The 24188-nt window shown below is 36.3% G+C and overlaps 1 protein-coding gene across 2 annotated transcripts in view; it reads right to left on the reverse strand.

Annotated features, from left to right (window-relative positions):
* The window catches only part of EPHA6 (EPH receptor A6), an 839145-nt gene that overhangs the window by 145930 nt on the left and 669027 nt on the right, over window positions 1-24188 (reverse strand). The window lies entirely within an intron of this gene.

The following is a 24188-nucleotide window of genomic DNA, read 5'->3' on the forward strand; positions in this document are numbered from 1 at the left end:
TAATGAATCACAGAATAAAAGAATATGAGAGCTGAAAAGGACTTTAGAGATCATCCAGTCAAAAAATCCACGTTTTACAGACCAGCAAACTGAGTGGGGGAAGTGATATCACATAGCTGGTGGACTCCCAGGACAAAGTCTTTCCACTATAGATTAAAAATAAATGAGTCATTTCCTATATGGGAGATTGAGATCCCCTGAATATGAGTTAGAAACTTAGTACTTTGGAATAGTGGCATTACATTATCTTTCAAGGCATTACATTATCTCTCAATGACCTGAAAGATACTAAAATCATTCAGAAGAAAATGTAATATACATGCAACATTAGTGCATAGGCAGCACTGGTAATTGATATAGTATATCTAAGTTTAAATCACAATAATACCTTAAAAGCAAGTTACACTGATAGTTGTAAGAAATGCATCTCATTCGAGACCTCTGAAACCCCCCATCAGGCACAGCAGTTTTCATATGTAGAGACCCAGTTCAAATTTAGCAAGTCCTGTATTTTTGAAAAGACTTTGCTCTGTTCTTTGACACAAATTTTACACCTAAAATAAGTTAAAATTTGATTTTTCTTTAACCTTGACCAGGACTAAAGGGAGGTGGTATACCATCCTGTCTATACCTTGCTTCTATGGAGAAAGTTGTTGCTAAAGAAAAAGCATTTATTAGATCTTTAGAGATGTTTTTATGAAAGAGCAAGGTTACAATGAATGTTTTCATGGGTGAGGCCTATATATTGTGCCCTGGATTAAAGAAAGCATAGAAAGAGTGTCTTATACTGTGAATAAACTGGTTTTGTTGTGTATTTTATGGGGTTTTAGTAAAATGGCCCAGCAGAGCTGGAGTCCCTTAAACATTCAGAGGTGTGGCAAAAATGCCAAATGTAAGCCAGAAAGTGCTCTGAGGTAACTTTCCATGAACAGTGAAATTAATTACTCTTTTGTTACTACATGGGATATTTATCACTGAGCATAAAGTTACCATAAGCCTGTGTGCGGTGTTGCCCACGCGAGGCATTTCCCGCACTGCAGTGTTTCATCATCATATGCGAAAACACTCGTCAACGTAAGGAGCTTCACTGAATACCACGTGGAGATAATTATATATTTATAAAGCATTCTTATTTAAAGTTACAAAAGAAATGGGGATTTTACAACAGGAAAAATATTTACAAGAAATTCAGATTTTATCACATGCTGTGAAAACCAAAAATGATCCAATTTTAGCTGTGGATTTATTGAAGTCAAGTAATCAGAAGCCTGGTTCAAGAACACTAGATTATAAAGAAAAAGAATATCATCATCATGAACAGGAAAGTAAAAGGGACATATATGTAATCATCTTAAAGGAAATCTGAAGGAAAACAAAAGCATGTAGAGCGGTGACTCTAGATAATGTTTATCTGCTTCACATTTAGAGCTTTTTATCTGAGTTTTTGCTATTTTTGCCAACATTATTCAAAACTGTTAACTTAGAAAAGATGTCCATTATTTTAACTCCTTGAAAGAAACTAAATACAAATATTATTTTATTGCTACAATTACACTGATTACTACTTTTGTTGTTGTGATGGCCTGTCATCTTTAATAGCAGCTTTCATTTTCCTAAACTTGCTGCATCATTCATAATGGCTTTGTTACGTTTCTTTACTGTGGGTTAAAAGGTCTTTCATTTATTGTGGCATCTCTTCCTTAAGTAACGGTCATTTTTTATATCCGAAACAAAGAGAAAAGCTGGTGCGCATGAATATATATTCCACTGAGATATCACATTATGTGATAATAACGCCTTATCAGTTTTCTTCTTAAGGTCAGCCATGTCAATAGAGATTGCAGGAAACACTACAGCTCTACGTTTTCACAGTTCAATCAGGAAAACTGAAGTTATTCTTTGTTATAATTCCCTTATCTCTTAATTCACAAGAAATTAAGTTCACAAACCTTTTGGAATTTGATATGAAATAATTTTAGTCTGATTTGCTCTATTGCTTAAGTTGCTGACCCCATCTGACTGGGTTCTTTTTAAGTAATGGTGGAATTTATTAATCAATTACATTGTAGCTGAATAATAAACAATGTCTACTATCTATACCAGGATAAATATAAATTTCCACGAGTATTTTGATTTTAGTTACTTTCAATAGGCTAAGTATTTGTTAATACAAATTAGATTTTTACGTGATGAGAGTATTCCTCTAGCCATTACAAGTTTGAAATGTAAAATGTGTCACTTCATACATGCTTTTCTAAATCTCAAATTCTTGAGTTTCCAATTTGTTAGTGATCTTGAGTTGCGGGTTAAAGAGAGACCAACATGTGACATTAGCATTATACTGCCTGTAATATAGAGTTACCAGATCACTGGGTGTTCTATATTTTTACTTGCTAAACCTGGTAACCCTACTCTAATATAATTTCAAACACTTATGGATATCAGATGGATAAGAGACACTATTAACTTCTGGTGTAAGGTAAGATTAACATAAGTCACTGGCTGCAGGGGTTGGTGATTTATGTCTTTCATTAACTCAGTGGTTCTCAATGCATTTAGGGAGCCTTGCACATTATGACTGTGGGAAGACATCACTGGTGTTTAGTGGGTGGGGGTCAGGATGCATGCTGAAGGCATTGCAGTAAGTGGTATCCTGCCTGCACAAATGGGAATTCTCTCTCAAAATGCTGGTAGCACCCACTGAAAAACACTGTCCGAGAATAAAGAATCCTAAAAAAATGGTTGCTAATGAATAGGTCATATGATGAGGTAAAGAAACAGTGTGAAGAAGTTGGTGCAGCCTGTATTCTGACATTAATTAATGGAGGACTGATCACTCAGATCATCTGAGAATAATGTTGCCTGTAGAGTTAGCAGTTTTCAAAGAATTATAATAAAATATATTTAGCACAAACTCAATGAAAAGCAATCCCATTTTTCATTTGATATTGCAGCAATCTCTCTGAAATAACTTTATATTAGAAATTAGATATCATTAAGAATTTGTGTAAAAGATAACAAACTATGACCTTAAACTTTCTGTGCCTCAACTTTCTCCTCTGTGAAATGAAAGTAACTGACCCTACCTAACGGGGCTGTTTGTGAGGTTTAAATGTGAGTAAATTATCATAAATATAAGACAATACTATTAGCCCTAATGTTTTTTAAAAAGAAACCGCTTTAGGTGAGAAACAGAAATAAAGATTAATTAAATTTTCTAATGAAGAACTACCCCTCTCCCCCACACATACACATACCCCCAATAGAACAAATCCTTTTTTCGAAGATTACATATCAATAATTTAATTTTGATGCCGAAAAGTTTAATAAGGGCAGTATCCCTATAACATGAACTTTTGAGATTTGACTCCTTCAAATTGTTTCCATTAGGCTGTATTTTTGCAGATAACCATTTGATCTACGTATAGACAAAGAATGCATAGTCTTAATTCAAGACAAACAATTTAGAATTGGAAACTTAAAATACATGTACACATATGTGAGTATATTAAATAAATATAGTGTATGGAAACTCTGTCTTCAACTCCTAAATTGAGTTCTTTTTCAAGCACAATATGAAATGCAAGGATGATTTAATCTGATCTAAAAAGAGTAGATCACAAATAGTCACTGGGAACAATACTAAAAACAGGGATTTACACATAACATAACAAACCTGGCCCTAATATGTAGCATTTTATGTATATTGTGCCTATGTGTGGTGTGATTATTATTTGAAAGCAAGTATTGAAATAAACTGAACTTACAATCAGACCTAAATTGATAAAGCCTGTGTTATTAATATATAAATGAATATTATCTCAAAATATTTTAATTTCATTCCTTTAAATGTATTTTGTGAGTGGCTTATAATAAATATAAAACTACAATAAATACAGTAAAATAGTAGATATATATGACATAAATTAGTATTCATATAGTAGAGATTTTGGGCTCAAAAATGTTTACTGACAGGGACAAGACCAAAAATTTGGAGAGCTAAGAATTGAGTATGTATACATTCAGAGTAGAGAGCCTTTCTTCACCCTTAAGTATCCGGTATAGAGTTCTGTAACTGACACATAGCAGCCTCTCCATAACTGTGGGGTTTTGGTTAATGATGGTATCTCTGAGCTACAGTATGAATAATTTCAAAGTTCAGTGATAACATAGTCTGTTAAACCAAATGCTATGTCGAAGGGCTGTTTTTCCTGAGAAATGCTCACTTCTGAACCTTCAAAGATTCTCTACCTCTTTCCCTGTCTGTCTGTCTGCCTGCCTGCCTGCCTGTCTATCCATCTATCTATCTATCTATCTATCTATCTATCTATCTATCTATCTATCTATCTATCATCTGTCGAATTTCAGCTGTCCCTTCTTTGTCAGATTGTTTGTGTTTCCCTCCGCTCCTTGTGTATCTCATGTATGTGCCTCTTTCTTCTTCTGTTACAATAATTTATAGCATTACACATTCTTTCTTCCTCTGAGAGAAGTAAAAGAAAACCATAAGCTCATTAGTTTTGTTTGAACACATGCTTCCTAATTTTCTGTGATGGTGGATGAAGACTCAAACTCTAACAGTTACATCACCAGTGAAGAGGACCAGCAACCGTAAGAAGAGCTATTTTCATGTAAGGCATTGGAAGAACGACTCTTTCACTCCACTGAGAACTTTATTTTTGGTCTCTTTATGTAATAGCATGCAGTCTAGAAAAAAGTAAGCTGCTCTGCCTAATTTGGTACAGAAAAGATTCCTCCTTTATTGTAAAGCTTGAGATGGGCCAGCTGGGAACCCAACTTGGTCTCTTCTAAGTAGATCAGAACATGCACAGAGTGCAAGCTGAATAAGTGGATACATCAGTGATGAATGAAAAGTGACAAATTGCTCCTTAGGCAAATATCTTGCTAGGATCTAAGGAAATACTCTGCCTGCTTACTTGCTTCCTAGGCCAGTGGCAACTTTCTAATGACTAGCCAAGAGCTAATTTTTAATTAGGCTTAGAATGTGAGAGAGAATCATTCTGTTTATGAATGACTCATTCATTTATCCTTTTATCCATTTACGGATTTATTCATTTATCCAGTAAATATTTATTGAAGCACCTCTTTTTTACCTGGCACTATGACACATTTCTAGTACAAAAAGTGGAAATAAAATATTTTTTGATATGACACTACTGTTTTCAGGAAATGATTCTAACTAAGCTAAGCCAAAGATGCCATTACAAAATTTTGCCCATTTCCTAAATTCTTATAAATGGAAATATGCCTACAATGAAATTAGTATTTTCCTTTTAGCACAGCTAATCTCCATGTAGTTTCTTCGGCACCAAATACAATTAAAGATCATGCAACCTTTACTGCTTTGTTTTGGCTTCTTTTTTAATCCTTCAGGTCATTGCAATATGAATTTTATAGGTTTCTCATCCTGTTGTTCAATAGGTCATAATAAAATTATTGAAGCAAAAAGGGCAGTTTCATGGCTAGATTTTTATGAGTTAATCTTCAGTGCTTTTAAAAAGAAATTTTCAGATTTTCCTGAGTTCTTTTTAAACTTGTAAGATATGTGTGATAAAACTGTTATTGTAAATTATTTTTTAAAACTATAGCATTAACAAGGAGAATTAAAATATTTTGAAGCTGATTAAGAACATTTATTGAAAAATACATTTTAATTAATATTTAATACAGAAGTTCTTTAACTTTAAAAAATATATATTTAAAAAATACCTAGTTTCCTAACCTGTAAAATTAACTTGGAGTAGAACTTCCCTAAACGTCCTTTAAGCTTAAAAGTCTGTTTACTTAATTTTTATTCCACTGCTACGTTAAATGAAGCCTCTATTTCCCCCAAATACGGGTTATGTCCAGCGGTCTTACCTACATTTATGTTCAGTAGGCACCTGGAATTTTAATTATCAAAAAAGTATCCTGACTAAATTTGCAATCTGCCAGTACATCCATCAGGTTTACTAGTGAAAATGCCTAGGCTTGAGGGCAAGCAGAACTTTGACTCAATCATTCACCGTATGATTAATCTTGGTTAAGTTATTTACCTTCTCTGATACTTAGTTTGTTCATTTGAAAAACGGAGCTAATAATAAACGCTTACATTGGTTTATTGTGGATCATCTAGGAAGTGCCTATTAATGGCTGACAGTAAGTGTTTAATAAATGAGGGACAAATATTTCTTCTCTTTAATTCCCTACACTTGACCTATGATTTCATGTCTCCAGGCCTCTATGATATTTCTTCCTCCTGGAAGGCCCTCTGGCTTCTGTGAAAACATGCCTACCGAACCTGGTGAGAACTTGCTACTCCTCCTGCGGTGCCCCTGTTAATGTTGGTACTATAATAGAGGTAGAATGCTATCATAGGGACAGTATTTATTTGTTTACAATTTTATGATACCAAACTCGAATGCCTTTAGGGTCCTGTCAAGTACAATATATATCAGGTTGGTGACAAAGGCACTGAGTCCAGCTGAAGGGTAAACATTCTGGCTAAGGACAATGAATGCAAATGTTTTAAAGAACATTGCAGATATCAAATAAAACACACCTCTTAGCTGACTTCAGCCTGTGGGCTGCCAGCTGGTGACTTCTGGCTGACATGTTTGTCTTCCCCACCAGGTTGTGATTCCTTCAGAACAGGGATGAGTCATGCACATCTTATTCTCTCCTGTATAACCAATCCCAGAACTTGTGCAAGGTAGGAGCTCAATGTAACAGTTATTGAGTTGAATTAAAACCATCTTAGATGAAGAGTTCAAAGCTTGACTTTATCTGGATAAATAATAGACTGAATTTTCTTGATGTCAGAGCTTTTAAAACCATGTATACTCTAATAATATAAATATCATCAAAACTGTATATAATTATTCAAGCTCAGTGAGATTTATAACCTTCCACTTTAAATGCTTACACAGAGCCAATGTTTAGGAACCAGGGACAGATTAAAATTCTAGAATTCCTTTCTCTAAGAAGTGGTGAAGCAGTGAAGTGAAATTGAAAAGTGTGTCCTCCTGACTGAAGGCCTTGGTTGGCAGATGCCGACCCAGCCTTTTCTTTCTTGGGTCAGACTTTTAAACAATCTGTTCTTTAAAAATGCTTTTAGGGCTTCCCTGGTGGCGCAGTGGTTGAGAATCTGCCTGCTAATGCAGGGGACACGGGTTCGAGCCCTGGTCTGGGAGGATCCCACATGCCGCGGAGCAACTAGGCCTGTGAGCCACAACTACTGAGCCTGCGCGTCTGGAGCCTGTGCTCCGCAACAAGAGAGGCCACGATAGTGAGAGGCCCGCGCACCGCAAGGAAGAGTGGCCCCCGCTTGCCACAACTAGAGAAAGCCCTCGCACAGAAACGAAGACCCAACACAGCCAAAAATAAATAAATTAATTAATTAATTTTAAAAAAAAATTAAAAAAAAAAAACCTATCTCAAATCAAGCAGGAGGATGCAAAGTTGGTTCTATTGAGATGTGTTCATTAATTTAGAATTATTTTCAGAAAAAAAAAAAAATGCTTTTACACTTCAGGTGCCAAGGAGTCAGCTAAGGAGCTGCTAAGAAGCATCTGTGTATGAAAGCTAGATCTATTTAGCTCACAGCTAACGTGTGCTATGATTTAATAATTATGAACTATGGGTATATCTGTCATATTACTAAAGGGAGGGTTGCACCTCTAGCACACCTGATAAAGAGGTCATGAGGCAGGCTGCATCTGCCTTTTTGTAATTTTCCAAGGCTGCCTACAGACCAGACTGGCCACTGGTTGCTAGCATGTATCCTGCTGTCGGGTACATCACATTGTTGCTCTATTCTGTACAAAATATGAATTTAGTTTCACTGCCAGATATTGATGATAACACCTTTGGCAGTGTTATCTACAAAAAATGTGTTAGTACCTACCAGGCATTTCTCAATTAAGGTTAAGATATTTAAATTCCTTTCAAAGTTTTGTTGGCTTTTTCAGGTCAGAATCATACTCATTTGGTATCTATATGGTGTGGAGTAGATGGCAGGATAATTTGGTTTACTCATTACCATTTTGAAAATTGGATTGGTCTTGAAATAATCAGGGAATGCAATTGGTCTTGAAAATAATTGAGAGCAGCCAACAGAGAACAAAACTAATCAAGTCCCTAATGATTTTACATCAATTCTGATACCGTAAATGTATGACTGGGGTGGCAGCACCATAATGGCAATGGCGGTGGCAAAGACACATCCACTTTTCCAGGAAGCTACTTTTTGCTTGAGGTAAGCATGTGGGATTTCTGTCCATGTCATGCCCTGCGACCATGCACGGTGGAAACACTTAGGAGGATACCTTCCCGAGTAGTTCCAGTTCAGATCATGTCACTTTTCAGCTTAAAAATCTCAAAATCTCCTTACTGCTGAGCACAAACCCAATACATAAGAGTGGCTTCAAAATCTTTACTTCTTAGTTCAAACATACTAGAATATTCATTGTTCCTTTAATGTGTTGCTTACTCCTAGCACAAAGTGAGAATGCTGCCTCGTGGTCTGATCCATTCTAAATGCCCTGCCTAAGTGCCATCTCTTTTAAGAGACTTTTTATTTTGTCACTACAGGAATAATTGTCAACCACAGGGCACAAGTGCTGGAGTCAGAGGGATCCAAGGCCAAACCTTACGTGCCGTAGCTTGCTGGATGACCATGAAGTCACTTCCACTCCCTGAGGCTCAGTTCCCATTTAGGTAACATGTGGAAATAGTTATGAAGACAGTTGTACAAGGGAGTGCTTATAAAATGCCTAGCACAAAATAGACAGTCAAGGAGGACCTCCCTACCCACCTTTCTTGGGCTCTTTTCCTTCTCTCACATATAACACTATCACGTTTTTTCCTTGCAGTATAATTCTTTCTGTTGATGATATATCTTATAATAAATTCCATGAAGAGCTTCTCATTTTTATATTTCCAACAGAACTTGGCATGCTATTTGCATTTAGGGGTCACTTGTGATGATAACTTTTAAAAACAGCAACTACAAAGCGTATCTTCATCTTCCTTATTCATGACAATGTTATTGTTGGCTTTGATAACAACTTCTAAGTTGCAGCTGGTTTAGCAGGTGAGTCAAAATATCATTAGAGTCATAAAAATGTTGTGACATGTAAAGCCACTCTCACTAGCTCCTATGTTCTTTATTAACAGACAGACAGATGGACACTGAATGACACTAACAGCCAGATATGGGGGTCTCCACACATATCCTCCCGTTCATTTCTTTCAGTCTTGCCTATGTGCCCTCTCACTTATGATTGAAGGGGCAAAGAGAGAAGCTCTTGAGGGGAGAGCAATCTGAACTGTTTAAGCCCAAGAGAAAGGTGAGGCACAGAGCTAGAGAGAATGTTCTCTGGGGGCCCGACTCTCTTAGAAACAAGCCAGCAACTTCAACTACGGCCAGAAGCAAACTAATACCTGTGTTGGGCTCTACTTTCAAAGGAGATCCTAAATGTGAAATGAGCTTGAAAAGAGTCAGGCATTATCCAGTTTAATGTATCTTTTAATTTTTATTGAGGCTATTCCTTTCTTTAAGCTAGATGCCTTTGAGGCCTATATTAATTTAACTTTCAGGTCCAATCTGAGATAGCACTCATTCCTGATAAAAAGGGAGAACATGGAAACAGACTTAAAGAAGCCTGATTTTATTACTCTTAAGCCACATGAACTGGGCATGTTGAGACTGCCTGAAATAACACCTCCACTGACAATATTCCAGCCCCTCACTGTGCTAACACTTTCACGACCGTTTACCATTAGGTTATCCTTGGCGGGCCATTAGACTGAGTTCAAAATGAGGATCCAAGTACATCTTGTTCTGTGAGAATTACTGAAGATGATTCAGGGATTTCGTACAGAGAAAAAGTGAGAGAAATAAGGCTGGCAGGTGTTGTTCACTGTTGAAAAATGCTCCCATTAATGTGTTCTTCAGAGCTAGTTCCAAGACAATTTCAGACTCTTGTATCATAGATTACTGGTTCACTTCACTTACATGCTTTTTATTACATTCTAAATATTGGCTTGGATGTAAATTTAGGTAGTTTGTGAAAATGTTCTGCTAGTGGTGGTGAACGACTATAGCTTCTTGGATACAGTGACAGTGTGAGAGAAACTGCAGCTTCTGACATGATATATGTGGAGAGGAAGACATTTGGAAGCAGTTTGAGTGCATTTTATTTCTGCATGGGCTCTTTGGGCACCCAGCCACCATCAAAGCATCATTTAACAAATTATGGCACCACAAAATATATTTTATGCTCTTGATGTTAGTTTTCAAAAAAGGAACCAATAAGTGTCTGGAGTTAATACCTAAGAGAAGAACAGGACTGAGTTAAAATTAAGAGAACATTTGTATTGGCAAATGAAAAAAACTTACTGCTTTCAAAGTATTACATTCAATATTATTGCTATTTAAATAGGCTCATTTTGTGTACATGTTGTTGCGTTAGTACTGAAAGAAAAAGATACTTGTTTATTGATACTTTTAAGGGGCCAAGTCATTTTATTATACAGTGGTGAATTTATCACCAAATTTTACAGTTTCAGAGTTCAGAGAATAATGATGCACTTCCATTTACATTTGATTTATAAAAATCCAAAGAAAACAGCTCTCTCATTTACCCTTTAAACACTGGCACCTGTGTTCTTAAATGGAGCACATCATTATACAGTCTTACTGTCTGAGGCTGTGGGTAAATGTTGTGTCATATGAATCACCCTTTAGCATCAATAAAGTTGGGCCAGTGGAGAGCTGGGGTGATGAACTGCTCCCTGGAAGAAAGCTGCTCACCCATGTGAGGCAAATTTAGTGTGCTGGATGAGGTAATTTGCTAAATGGTACCCTGGTGCCCTAGAAGACTTAATTCATTTCAGCTGAATGAGCAGTTGGATCAAACTCAATCATTGAGAGTTACCCATTCATACTCAAAGGCATATAGATCTCACATTGAACGTTCTATAATTGGGTGCATATAACTCCAGGGTAACGTGGGTACAGGGTTGGGAAAGTAAAAATGAGAACAGCCTAATTAGAAAGCCCCATTTAAACTTGCTTTTCAAATCACATTTTCACAGCACTGAATGGCAGTGACCCAAGGAGATAAAGTATTTTCAGGGAAGGAAAAAGCAAGTGACAATATCATTTCTTAACTGTAATCACAACCTCTGAGTTTGGAGTGAGTCCCAGAAAGCTTGTATTTAAGTATAGATTTAACTGTTATCTAGCAAACTGTAGAAAAGATGTGATGGCAAAGATAAATACTGAATAGTGGAATAGGCTTATGATGAAATAAACAATGAAGAGGAGATAGGTTTTGGGGTAAATGACATATATAGATCAAGGAAAAACGGTTGCATAAAGATGAAGTTTTATGTTTATATGTGTCTGTGTATGTTTATAAAGTATTGATTCACCAAACTTTTAGCACAATCTTACACAATAAACAAATGTATAAGACTTTTTCAAACATTCAGTCTTCAATGAAACAACAAATTTTATTTTCCTGAGATACTTTTTCTTTGATTTACATTATGTATCTTATGAAAAACCTTGAGAATAATCTCGACTCTGTAACAATACCCCACCTGAAACAACTTTTAAAGACTAACATGCTGGGACTTCCATGGTGGTGCAGTGGTTAAGAAACTGCCTGTCAATGCACGGGACACGGGTTGGAACCCTGGTCCGGAAGATCCCACATGCCGCGGAACAACTAAGCCCGTGTACCACAACTACTGAGCCTGCGTGCCACAACTACTGAAGCCCACGTGCCTAGAGCCCATGCTCCGCAACAAGAGAAGCCACTGCAATGAGAAGCCCGCACTCCGCAACGAAGAGTAGCCCCCGCTCACCTCAACTAGAGAAAGCCCGCGAGCAGCAAGGAAGACCCAAAGCAGCCATACATACATACATACATACATAAATAAATAAAAAGAAAGAAAGAAAAAAGACTAACATGCTTCCAGCACATGCTGGGCATCCCACAAAAGGAACAACTTCAGTTCATATTTGGTGACTGAGTTCATATTTGGTGACAGTTCATATTTGGTGACTGTATCTCTAGTCATGATCTGACCTCCTGATGGCAGAAACTGACAGTGGCTCAATGTCTATTTCCTTCTTCCTCGTTTCAGAACCCCTGATTTTGAGCTGGTACTTGCTGGCCAGAATAAATAAAATATTTTTTCAGCTTCCTTAGGCATCCAGATGAGGCTATATGACTAAGTTCTGACCAATGAGTGTAAGAGGAAGCGCCCTTAAATGGAGGAAATATGACCGTGGCTACCTTTTCCTCCTTGAAGCACTGAGCTAAGCAACCATCCCGGACTGTGTGCTGAGGATAGCCACTCAAGGAAGGTGCTGAGTCTTTGAGAATCATGAAGGCATCCTTCCAGCTATCAACTGCCTACCTCTGGATGTTGCTTATGTGTGGAGAAATAATTTTTATTCTTTTGATCCACTGTTATATGGGATTTTCTGTCACTCCCAACAGAATCTAACCATAAACTGATAGTTTAATTTGTCCTCCTTTAACATGTTTGGTCCCTGAATTAACTGCATCAATATCCTGTGATGACTTCATCTCACACTTTGAAACAAGCTTCATAATTATCATTCTGGCTATTCTAGAGTATTATTCTACATAGTAGAAACTAATGCATGACTGAATGACTCTTTCTTATCATATACTTTCTACCATTATTTAGATATAAACCTTTTACTTTTGATGAATTCTGACTGATAAATGCAAACATCCCTTGGGATGTTTAAAAGTGATGCATGACTGAATGACTCTTATCATATACTTTCTACCATTATTTAGATATAAACCTTTTACTTTTGATGAATTCTGATTGATAAATTGAAACATCCCATGGGTCATTTCTAATCTAATTTTAATGTCAGTTTTATACACGAATGCATTTTTATTTTCATTTTCAACAATAAAACAAAGCATATAGATTAAATAAAGATGGTACGCTTTGAATTTAGGAAAACAAGTAGTCTTCTTGAATTGAATTCTTCTTCCACTTAAGTTCCATTGGGATCAACTTGAGGGCAAAAAGTATTTCTGATTCAAAGAATCCAAATTTGTCAAGTTTTTTTGGCTATTCTATTTGCATCTTTGTGACTATGCTATGTGTCAGTCTGTTTCATTGTTGGGCTTTCCTAACTAATATAAAATCAATATAAAATTTGTCTTCATAAAACTTCCATCCACTGGTCTTAAAGTTGCATGTGACAACATAAATGATATCTGGAGAGACCTATTATTTTCCCTTCCATTTCTTCCTACATTTTTGACTGTAGGATAAACATATATTGATCTATCATACACTTATTTTAAAATCTTACCATCCTGGTTACCCTACTGTTGGAAAAAATATTATTTTGTCAATGTTAACTTTAAAATGTGTCATCTGGAACTGATCACAGTATACCAGATGTAGACTGTAAAAGGGCTCTTTCATTCCTTAAATATGGTCCTTTTCTTATATCAAGGGAGCCTAAAATGTAGTTAGCTTTTTTAATAGCCATGCCCCTCTGCTATCTATTATTGAGCTTGCAGCCAACTAAAATCCAGTGGTGTTTTCCACTTGACCTGCATTAAAGCCTTCCTCTACTTAATATGATCTAAAAGCACACTGCTTTATATTTATTCTTTTAAGTTCCTCTTGCTGGTTTTGACCCTTGTGAGTCATACTGAATTCTTTGTACACATATAAGAAGATTAAGAAGCTCCACCAGCACTCTCTACACTTTAAATAGTCCAACAATTTCCAAATCAAGTCATTGGGAGGCACAGTTATTTAATAGAGACACAGTTAGTAAAAATCTGTGGTAAGAGTTTGGTATTATTCTTTACTAAGAAACTTGACTGTTTCCTTACCTTATACTTAACTCAGGAGTGTTATACAGATAGAGGATATTGTTAAGAATATGTGGGAAGAAAGTAGAAAATTTAGCCTAACATAATTAAAGAGTATGAGCTTTAAAGTTAGACAGACATAGATTCACGTTGTGAATATGCTACCTACAAGCTGTGTGATATTGAACAAGTTACTTAACATCTCTGAATTAAACTCCTTATTTGCGAAATGGGGAACTAATAATAATAATTAGCTCTGTAGTGTTTGTGAGGATTAATAAAACTACATATGAAAAATGCATAGCATAGTATCTGGTACATAATAGGTATACAACAGGAAAATGAGAAGGAAATCACACCAGCAAAGTTGGTCTTTCCTGAACTAGCTATACAACAACACAGAGGAATCCTAAAATAAAAATTATCTCATACATTTATACATTCCTAAGCCTTAATATCTGGGAATTAGAAAGCCAAGAACAATGTGGGATATCATTTACTATGATTATACTCCATTACGTGGCTATGGTCTTATATTATTATGAGTACCTTATAACCCAATAAGCACATTAAAGTATCAGTATAAAACAAAGACAGAAAAGAGGAAAAAGGAACAACTAAGGGATTAGTGTTTAAAGTGACACAGGCATTAATCAGAACGATATAGATTTTGGTCCAAGAAAGCTTCTACTTTAGATAAATTGCCAAGATTAAAAGGATAGCTTGCATATATGCATAAAATGCTGACTGAAGAAAAAAAGCAAAACTGGATCAAAATATAACCTCATGGTTGTATGAACAGAAAGTGGTAGTAGAGGTATACTTAAAAGCTGCTACTGTGCTATACATTGCAATGGTGGTTATGAGTCCAGAGCAATTTTGCAAGCAAGTTTCACTGACCTACATTTCACATTGACCTTGATGTTTATAAATGCTGCAGGGCTTGGCAATCAGTCTTTTGTGAACTGAGAATTCACTTCTTTGTAGGTTCTTAATGTTCGATCTCAATTAAAAGCTGTTTAACAGCAAATTCGTGGTGAGTCGGAGTAACAGAAAAATTGGGTCTAACGCGTGTCTGTTGTATAGTGTGAAATAGAGGAAAGAGTTTTATTACAAATTTCAAGGCAGACTTTCTTTTGGTCCTAGGGAAATAAGATTTATGACTTACATGTAATTTTTGTCCTTTGAAGGTTACATCATAATGAAATAATAAGAAAATATGGCATTTGAGATGATAATTCAGTAGCCAGGTCACTGAGAGACTGATTTTTCTAAAAGTACAAGAAATTAGCTTGCAAGTCAGCTTCAGAATCTATCAACTAACACTTAAATTTTGGAGAAACTTTAGAACTTTTAAAAAGTAGTGTTTTTCTCTTGAATCTTCTTTGTGTCTACCCCTATAATCCCATTTCTGCCATCTTACCTCTGGCCCTTACTAACCTTGATTTTGACTATTGCAACAGGCTGTTAATTGGTCCCTTTGCTTCTACTCTTTCCCTGTTAGGGTTTACTGAGTTTCCCAGCCACCCTGGAAGCAAAAGTTTCTAAAAAGTGAGACTGCTGCCCCAAATGACAGCTTCCTACTGTGACACATGTGATATGTTTATATATGATAACATAATCTGACCAGGGCTCTGCCCACCGTGTGTCAATTCTGTTCATCCCAGAGTCTACCCCTGAATTTAGGCTTTTAGTTTCAAACTCTTTTTCCATGACTCTATAGGTGAACTCTTTTAGTATGGCCTTTCTCTGGTTGACCCTTTAGCTCTTAATAGAATCTGAGGATGACTTCTCTGCTGCTACATTCTGGCTTCTAGACTCTACAATTGGTAGAAGATTATTTCCTTGAAATCTGGCCTGAATTTGACCTCTAGTTTATCCTAGCAATTATGTACAACATCCCCTTCAGGAAGAATTGTCATCTCTCCATTCTTCAAAGCTTTCTATTATATTTTGGGTAGAGTTAAAATATCATGGTTTAGCATTTAAGGCTTTCCACAGTATGGCCTAACACACCTTCCAATTTATATTCTAACTCCTCCCCATCTAAACTTAATGCTTAAGGCAGATTGAGATGCTCTCGTCTTCAAAATACAGGAATGTTCTTGCTCTTGTACCTTTGCTCACACTGCTTCTCCCACCTGGAATGCCTTCCATACTGTCTCCTTGCCTTTTCAAATCCCAGGTATCCTTTAACTCCCAACAGGTCTTTTTCTCCATAAAGTTTTCCTGACCACCCACTTCTGTGAATCCCTCATATTTATATTTGTATCACGGATTTTATTTATTTATTTATTTTATTTTTATTTTTTTAGTTTTTATTTATTTATTTATTTATTTTATTTTACGGCTGTGTTGGGTCTTCGCTTCTGTGCGAGGGCTCTCTCCAGTTGCGGCGAGCGGGGGCCACTCCCCATCGCGGTGCGCGGGCTTCTCACTATCGCGGCCTCCCTTGCTGCGGAGCACAGGCTCCAGACGCGCAGGCTCAGTAGTTGTGGCTCACGGGCCCAGTCGCTCCGCGGCATGTGGGATCCTCCCAGACCAGGGCTTGAACCCGCGTCCCCTGCATTGGCAGGCAGACCCCCAACCACTGCGCCACCAGGGAAGCCCGGATTTTATTTATTTATTTTAACATCTTTATTGGAGTATAATTGCTTTACAATGGTGTGTTAGTTTCTGCTTTATAACAAAGTGAATCAGTTATACATATACATATATCCCCGTATCTCTTCCCTCTTGCGTCTCCCTCTCTCCCTCCCACCCTCCCTATCCCACCCCTCTAGGTAGTCACAAAGCACCGAGCTGATCCCCCTGTGCTATGCGGCTGCTTCCCACTAGCTATCTATTTTACATTTGGTAGTGTATATATGTCCATGCCACTCTCTCACTTTGTCCCAGCTTACCCTTCCCCCTCCCCATATCCTCAAGTCCATTCTCTAGTAGGTCTGCGTCTTTATTCCTATCTTGCCCCTAGGTTCTTCATGACCATTTTTTTTTCTTAGATTCCATATATATGTGTTAGCATATGGTATTTGTTTTTCTCTTTCTGACTTACTTCACTCTGTATGACAGACTCTAGGTCCATCCACCTCACTACAAATAACTCAATTTCGTTTCTTTTTATGGCTGAGTAATATTCCATTGTATATATGTGCCACATCTTCTTTATCCATTCATCTGTCGATGGACATTTAGGTTGCTTCCATGTCCTGGCTATTGTAAATAGAGCTGCAATGAACATTTTGGTACATGACTCTTTTTGAATTATGGTTTTCTCAGGGTACATTCCCAGTAGTGGGATTGCTGAGTCATATGGTAGTTCTATTTTTAGTTTTTTAAGGCACCTCCATACTGTTCTCCATAGTGGCTGTATCAATTTACATTCCCACCAACAATGCAAGAGGGTTCCCTTTTCTCCACACCATCTCCAGCATTTATTGTTTGTAGATTTTTTTGATGATGGCCATTCTGACTGGTGTGAGGTGATACCTCATGGTAGTTTTGATTTGCATTTCTCTAATGATTAGTGATGTTGAGCATCCTTTCATGCGTTTGTTGGCAATCTGTATATCTTCTTTGGACAAATGTCTATTTAGGTCTTCTGCCCATTTTTGGATTGGGTTGTTTGTTTTTTTGATATTGAGCTGCATGAGCTGCTTGTAAATTTTGGATTTATTTTAATTTTTAAAATCCTACTTATTATGTATTTAAACCATAAAATTGTTGGTGGTAGCTGGGGTGAAATAAAAATTAGTAGTATGGCCCAGTAACAGTGCCAGTGGATTCTGCACATTAAAGGAATATATATATATATTTTTTTTAAATTAAATAATTATTATTATTGTTTTTTTTAATGTGGAATTCAACAGGGTTTGATTCAATAAAAGCCATGGTAACTTACATGATCCTCCTCTGGTCCTGCATCCCAGAATAGAGAAAAGCCATTAGGGAGTAAAAAATGATCATAGCAAGCATTTGCTCAAGCAGGAAAGAAAGAACTTTGTTATTTTCAATAAACAGGTATACTTTTATGTGTATTTTAGAAAGTACTAGGAACTACAGAAATATTGTTTATAATAATTTAAGTTCAGAGTTTTTCAATATATGCAGACAGAAAGAATATTCTTTCCAATTAAAACAAAAATCTTGCCTCTAACCTTATGTCTTTAAAAGCATTTTTAACAATGTATACAACATTTACTATATTCTCATTTCATTTTCATAATACAGTCTTAATAATATAAATATATATTCAGCTAATCTTCCTAACAACACAATGAAAAAAGAACTATTACATTCCAATCTCTTTGCATGGAAATGAAGACACTTGCCCAAAGTCACCTAAATAAGTGGCCAATCAGGGAATCCAAGCAACTTGACTTGAGAGTCTGTGCTTTTAACTACTGCCAATGTATACAGAGTCAAGAATTTACTTACTCTCATGTGAAATACTTCACTGGGGGTATATAGGGCTCATTCAATATTTACTCTTACATTTGTTCATCCACTTATGCCTTTATTTTTTCATTTTCGTTCATTAATATAGCAGGCACTTACTGTGCACTTATTATGTGCCATATGCTGAGATACATCATGGAGAACCCCTGTCTTTATGTGGTACTTGGGGAGACAAATGTGTACAAAATAATAAGGGCAAAACTGTGGTTTAGGTGCTATGTTAGATATTTGAATAGGAAATAAGAGGAATAAAAATTTTAAATAATAAAATAAATCTGAGTAGGGGAAAAAAGGAAGTCATAATACTATGTGGTGGAGGGAAGTCTTGATTTGAACCTAAGAAGGAAAAGTATTTGCCAGTGAGAAAGAGGAGAGGAACATTCCAGGCATAAGGAGCTGCTCTAGAGAGCTGAAGTGGTTGAACAGAGCTGAAGTATGCACAGCAATCAGCAAAACTCATCCTAGAAAGGAGGCAAGTGCCAGATCAATGGGGCCTTGAATACTCTGCCAAAGAACTTGGACTCTCTCCATCAATCTGTGGAAAAACTTGAAGATTTTTAAGCAGGGGAGTAATTTTATCTATTTTTCATTTTATAAAGATTACTCCTACAGCAGTGGGTAGGATGAATTGGAGGATAACAAAAATTGAGGCAGAGATAAAACTTATGTGATTCTCTATAATTCAGGAAAGAAATAATGAGAGATCTAACCAAGTTAGTAATGGAGATGAAAGGCAGGGGATTGATATGAGAGTGAAGAAGTTAGAAACAAAATGGCTTGGTTCTGGATTAGATGTGAAGAGTAAGGGAAAGGGACAATCTGTGATAACTCTGGAGTTTATGCTGGGGGAGAAACATATTTGGGAAAAAGATTGTGACTTCTGTTTTGGACACACTCCGTTTGAGCTGTGCATTTGATATCTAGATGTATAAGAGCAGCCATCTATTGCATATTTGGAACTCAGGAGAGTGATGTTGGCTATAACTATGAATTTGGTAATCCATGAATGGTCATCGATGGTCACAGTAAAAAGAGAAGAGGGTTGATGGCTGAATATTGGACTCTACCAACACTGAAGGGCAGAGGAAGGGGAGGACATGACAAAGACAGAAAACAGCTAGTCAGAGGAATAAATGGAGAGTTGGGAGAGAAGGGTATTAAGTAAAGTAAGAAAGCCTTTCTAGAATGGAATAGGCAAAAGTGGCAAGTGTTATAAAGATATATGAGATGATCAATACAAATGAAATGGTTGTTTAGGTAGTATAGTCATTTTCACAATGTTGTGAAAATGACTGTACAACCCAAAGCAATCTACAGATTCAATGCAATCCCTATCAAATTACCAATGGCATTTTTCACAGAACTAGAACAAAAAATTTTACAATTTGTATGGAAACACAAAAGACCTTGAATAGCAAAAGCAATCTTGAGGAAAAAACAAAACAAAACAAAACAAACAAAAAACAACAAACAAACGAACAAAAACGGAGCTGGAGGAATCAGGCTCCCTGACTTCAGACTATACTACAAAGCTACAGTAATCAAGACAGTATGGTACTGGCACAAAAACAGAAATATAGATCAATGGAACAGGATAGAAAGCCCAGAGATAAACCCATGCACCTATGGTCACCTAATCTATGACAAAAGAGGCCAGAATATACAATGGAGCAAAGACAAGCCTCTTCAGTAAGTGGTGCTGGGAAAACTGGACAGCTACATGTAAAAGAATGAAATTAGAACACTCCCTAACACCGTACACAAAAATAAACTCAAAATGGATTAAAGACCTAAATGTAAGGCTAGATACTATAAAACTCTTTGTTTTCTGAGGAAAACATAGGCAGAACACTCTATGACATACATCACAGCAAGATCCTTTTTGACCCACCTCCTAGAGAAATGGAAATAAAAACAAAAATAAACAAATGGGACCCAATGAAACTTAAAAGCTTTTGCACATCAAAGGAAACCATAAACAAGACGAAAAGACAACCCTCAGAATGGGAGAAAATATTTGCAAATGAAGCAACTGACAAAGGATTAACCTCCAAAATATATAAACAGCTCATGCAGCTCAATATCAAAAAAAAAAAAAAAACCCAATCCAAAAATGGGCAGAAGACCTAAATAGACCTTTCTCCAAAGACATACAGATGGCCAACAAACACATGAAAAATTGCTCAACGTTACTAATTATTAGAGAAATGCAAATCAAAGCTACAATGAGATACCGCCTCACACCCATCAGAATGGTGTGACCATTCATCATCAAAAATCTACATCAATAAGTGCTGGAGAGGGTGTGGAGAAAAGGTAACCCTCTTGCACTGTTGGTGGGAATGTAAGTTGATACAACCGCTATGGAGAACAGTATGGAGGTTCCTTAAAAAGCTAAAAATACAACTACCATATGACCCAGCAATCCTACTACTGGGCATATACCCAGAGAAAACCAAATTCAAAAAGACACATGCACCTCAACGTTCACTGCAGCACTATTTACAATAGCCAGGACATGGAAACAACCTAAATGTCTATCAACAGAGGAATGGATAAAGAAGATGTGGCACATATATACAATGGAATATTACTCAGCCATAAAAAGGAATGAAATTGGGTCATTTGTAGAGACGTGGATGGACCTAGAGACTGTCATACAGCATGAAGTAAGTCAGAAAGAGAAAAACAAATATTGTATATTAATGCATATATGTGGAATCTGAAAAATGTGGTATAGACGATCTTATTTACAAAGCAGAAATAGAGACACAGATGTAGAGAACAAACGTATGGATACCAAGGGGGAAAGGTGGGGGGTGGCATGAACTGGGAGATTTGAATTGACATATATACACTATTGATACTATGTATAAAATAGATAACTAGTGAGAACCTACTGTATAGCACGGGGAACTCTACTCAGTGCTCTGTGGTGACATAAATGGGAAGGAAATCCAAAAAGAGGGGATACATGTATAGCTGATTCACTTTGCCGTACAGCAGAAACTAACACAACATTGTAAAGCAACTATACTCCAATAAAAATTAAAAACAAATCCAGTGGTTGTTTAATATTCTTATTTTCAAAATGTCAGTAGACTTAAAATATATGAGTAGTTCCATATTTAGAAAATATTAAAATACTTTCAAATTTAACTAACCGTGACTGACTCCAATGTGGCTTTATTACTTTCCTAGCGTTGCTGTGACAAAGTATGAACTGGGTGGCTTAAACAACAGAAATATATTCTCTCACAGTTCTAGAGTCTGGAAGCCTAAAATCAGGGTGTTGGCAGTGCTGATTCCTCCTAAGAGCTCTAAACAATAATCTGGTTCCAGGACTCTCTTAGCTTCTGGAGACAGCTTGCAATCCTTAGCGTACCTTGGCTTGTAAATAGTCACTCCAATCTCTGTTTCCATCTTCATATGGTTGTCTTCTTTCCTATGTGTCTCTGTTTCTTCACATGGCATTCTTCTCCCTGTGTGTCTTTCTCTCCTCTTCTTATAAGGACACCAGTCATATTAGATTAAGGGCTCACCCTATTCCAGTATGACCTCATCTTAACTAATTAAATCTGCAGTCACTGTATTTCCAAATAAGGTCATATTCTGAAGTACTGGCAGGGAGGACATCAACATATCTTTTGGGGGGACACAATTCAATCCATAATAGTGGCTAACACTGGACCCTTTCATGAATCACTATATTAACTCGTCAGCACTCTGTAAAGAAGGTATTATTAGTCCCATTTTATAGATAACATTGTTGGATTTCTTCTATTGTATTCTACATGAATGATGTCCTCTGAAGTTGAGTAATACAGCAGGCCTATTTTTATTCCTGGCTTATGAGCCTTTATTTACCAAGTTCCTTTATCTTCATCAAATCAATCATAGAATTGCGAAGATGAATGCACTTTTAAAACAATTTACACATGAAGAAAGTAGACTCGAAAGGTTTGCCAACTTATTCAATTAGATCTTATACAATTAGATTGCCCTGCCTCCATTCCCATGGCTCTTTCTACAACATCATGATACTAAGTGTGGCAGATGTGATGTCATCCTAATAATAAAAAAATGAACCCAATTGAAAGTAGTGGACATCTCCTGCTTTTGCTTATCTACAACTCATTTTCCTTTGGTCTTGGAAGAGCACATTGATTTTCCTTAAAAACCTTTTCCTTTCTCTCATTTTGTGTGGTTTCTATTTGGTAGCGGTGGGGATTAAATCTATGCTTCCATCCCTGTTGAGCTCCAGCAGTGAGCCTATGGCATGTCAGGCCAATGAAGCTCAATTCCCGGACTTTGTTAACAACTATTAAGGAATAAAGGATATTATTCATTGGAATTGAAGTATCAACAGTTGGGAGTTAACCTCTAGATACAGGGACTGCCACATGAGCAGAGTGAGGCCATTATAGAATAAAGCATAGCCAAGAGACAAAAATCAACTTAAAAAAAAAATCCTAGATCCAGCCATACCTGCAGCTAAATAATGCTGGATTTCTAGTTACAAGAGTCAATAAATTCTTTTTGGATTAAGACAATATGACTTTGATTTTTATGACTTCTCACCAAAATGCCCTGACAAATACATTTTATAAATAAACCTGGATAATCAGTATACAAAATTGACTTCAAGTCATAATTGTCCAAAATCAGATTTCACATCAATGCTATTTATATAATCCTAGCTTTAGCAATAATGAAGTATATGATCTTTAGTAGAATAATTCTTTAGAGTCTCAAGTTTCTCACTAAATTAAAGGGGCTTGGCTAGATAGTTTAGTACTGAGACTCCGTTCCACTGTTTACTTGGTAAATTCTATAAAGACTTCCTTTCTTTATGAGGTCTTCTAGTGGCAAGAACTTGAAAAATTTTAAATCTTAATAAATATGTGGGAATAATATTTGTATTCATAATTTGTAAGTTCTGATATTTTATTATGTTAATATCTAGTATTCAGGGTACATTATCTAATTCAGGGTACAATATCTAATATGACTATTCTAATATTCAGGGTACATTCTGTTATTTAGTTAACATCAGAGCTTATTGATTATGACTTGTCAAAGGTAGACTTATTTAGAGGGAATTTAAAACTTTCTTCAGGATTTGTAAGTCATACACCTAATTATTTCAACACAGATTCTTCTCTCTTCAAAAGCTGTTTTTATAGATTATAATGATCATCTATAGCAATAAAACTATTAATATTACTTCAAGTGCACAATTTGATTTTTTTCTTTCAGTTCATTTTCCTTAAATATTTATAGTGTGCTTTGTAAATCACGGCATCTGCTTAATGAAGAAGGCTTCAAGGAGCTGATCTTGACTGCTCAGATTCCTTTTGATATTTATTCAGTTGATTACTTTATGTGCTTCTGAAACAAAATTGTCTTTTTTAAAAATGAATTTTGGCTGGGGACTCCTTAGGCTCACTTCTGGACTTTATTCCTCTCTGTAAACAACTTCTCTCTTGGCATGTGGATTGGACATCATGGATATCATCGCTCTGCTGATGAGAGTCACCTCTATCTTTCACTTACTCTCTTTTCTGACATTGGGAATGGTAGTTTTCAAGTTTTTTCTGCCTCTGAGGTGCTGTATATGCCAGACATTTACTTGGAACACACATAAGCTTTCATCCTCTTATGACCTCTGATTATGCAGCAATTGGTCTTAAAGGGTATAAAAGCTGCCTACAGTTTTTTCAGGTTTGACATTAGCCTCAGAGATCTTTGTGCATTTAAATTTCTGTATTGATGAAATCCAACATGACGTTACTATTCTCTTCTTCCATTTTTTTTCTGGTACATAACCCATTA

Source organism: Eschrichtius robustus, chromosome 6 (genome assembly GCF_028021215.1).
Source record: "Eschrichtius robustus isolate mEscRob2 chromosome 6, mEscRob2.pri, whole genome shotgun sequence".
Taxonomy (NCBI): Eukaryota; Metazoa; Chordata; class Mammalia; order Artiodactyla; family Eschrichtiidae; genus Eschrichtius; species Eschrichtius robustus.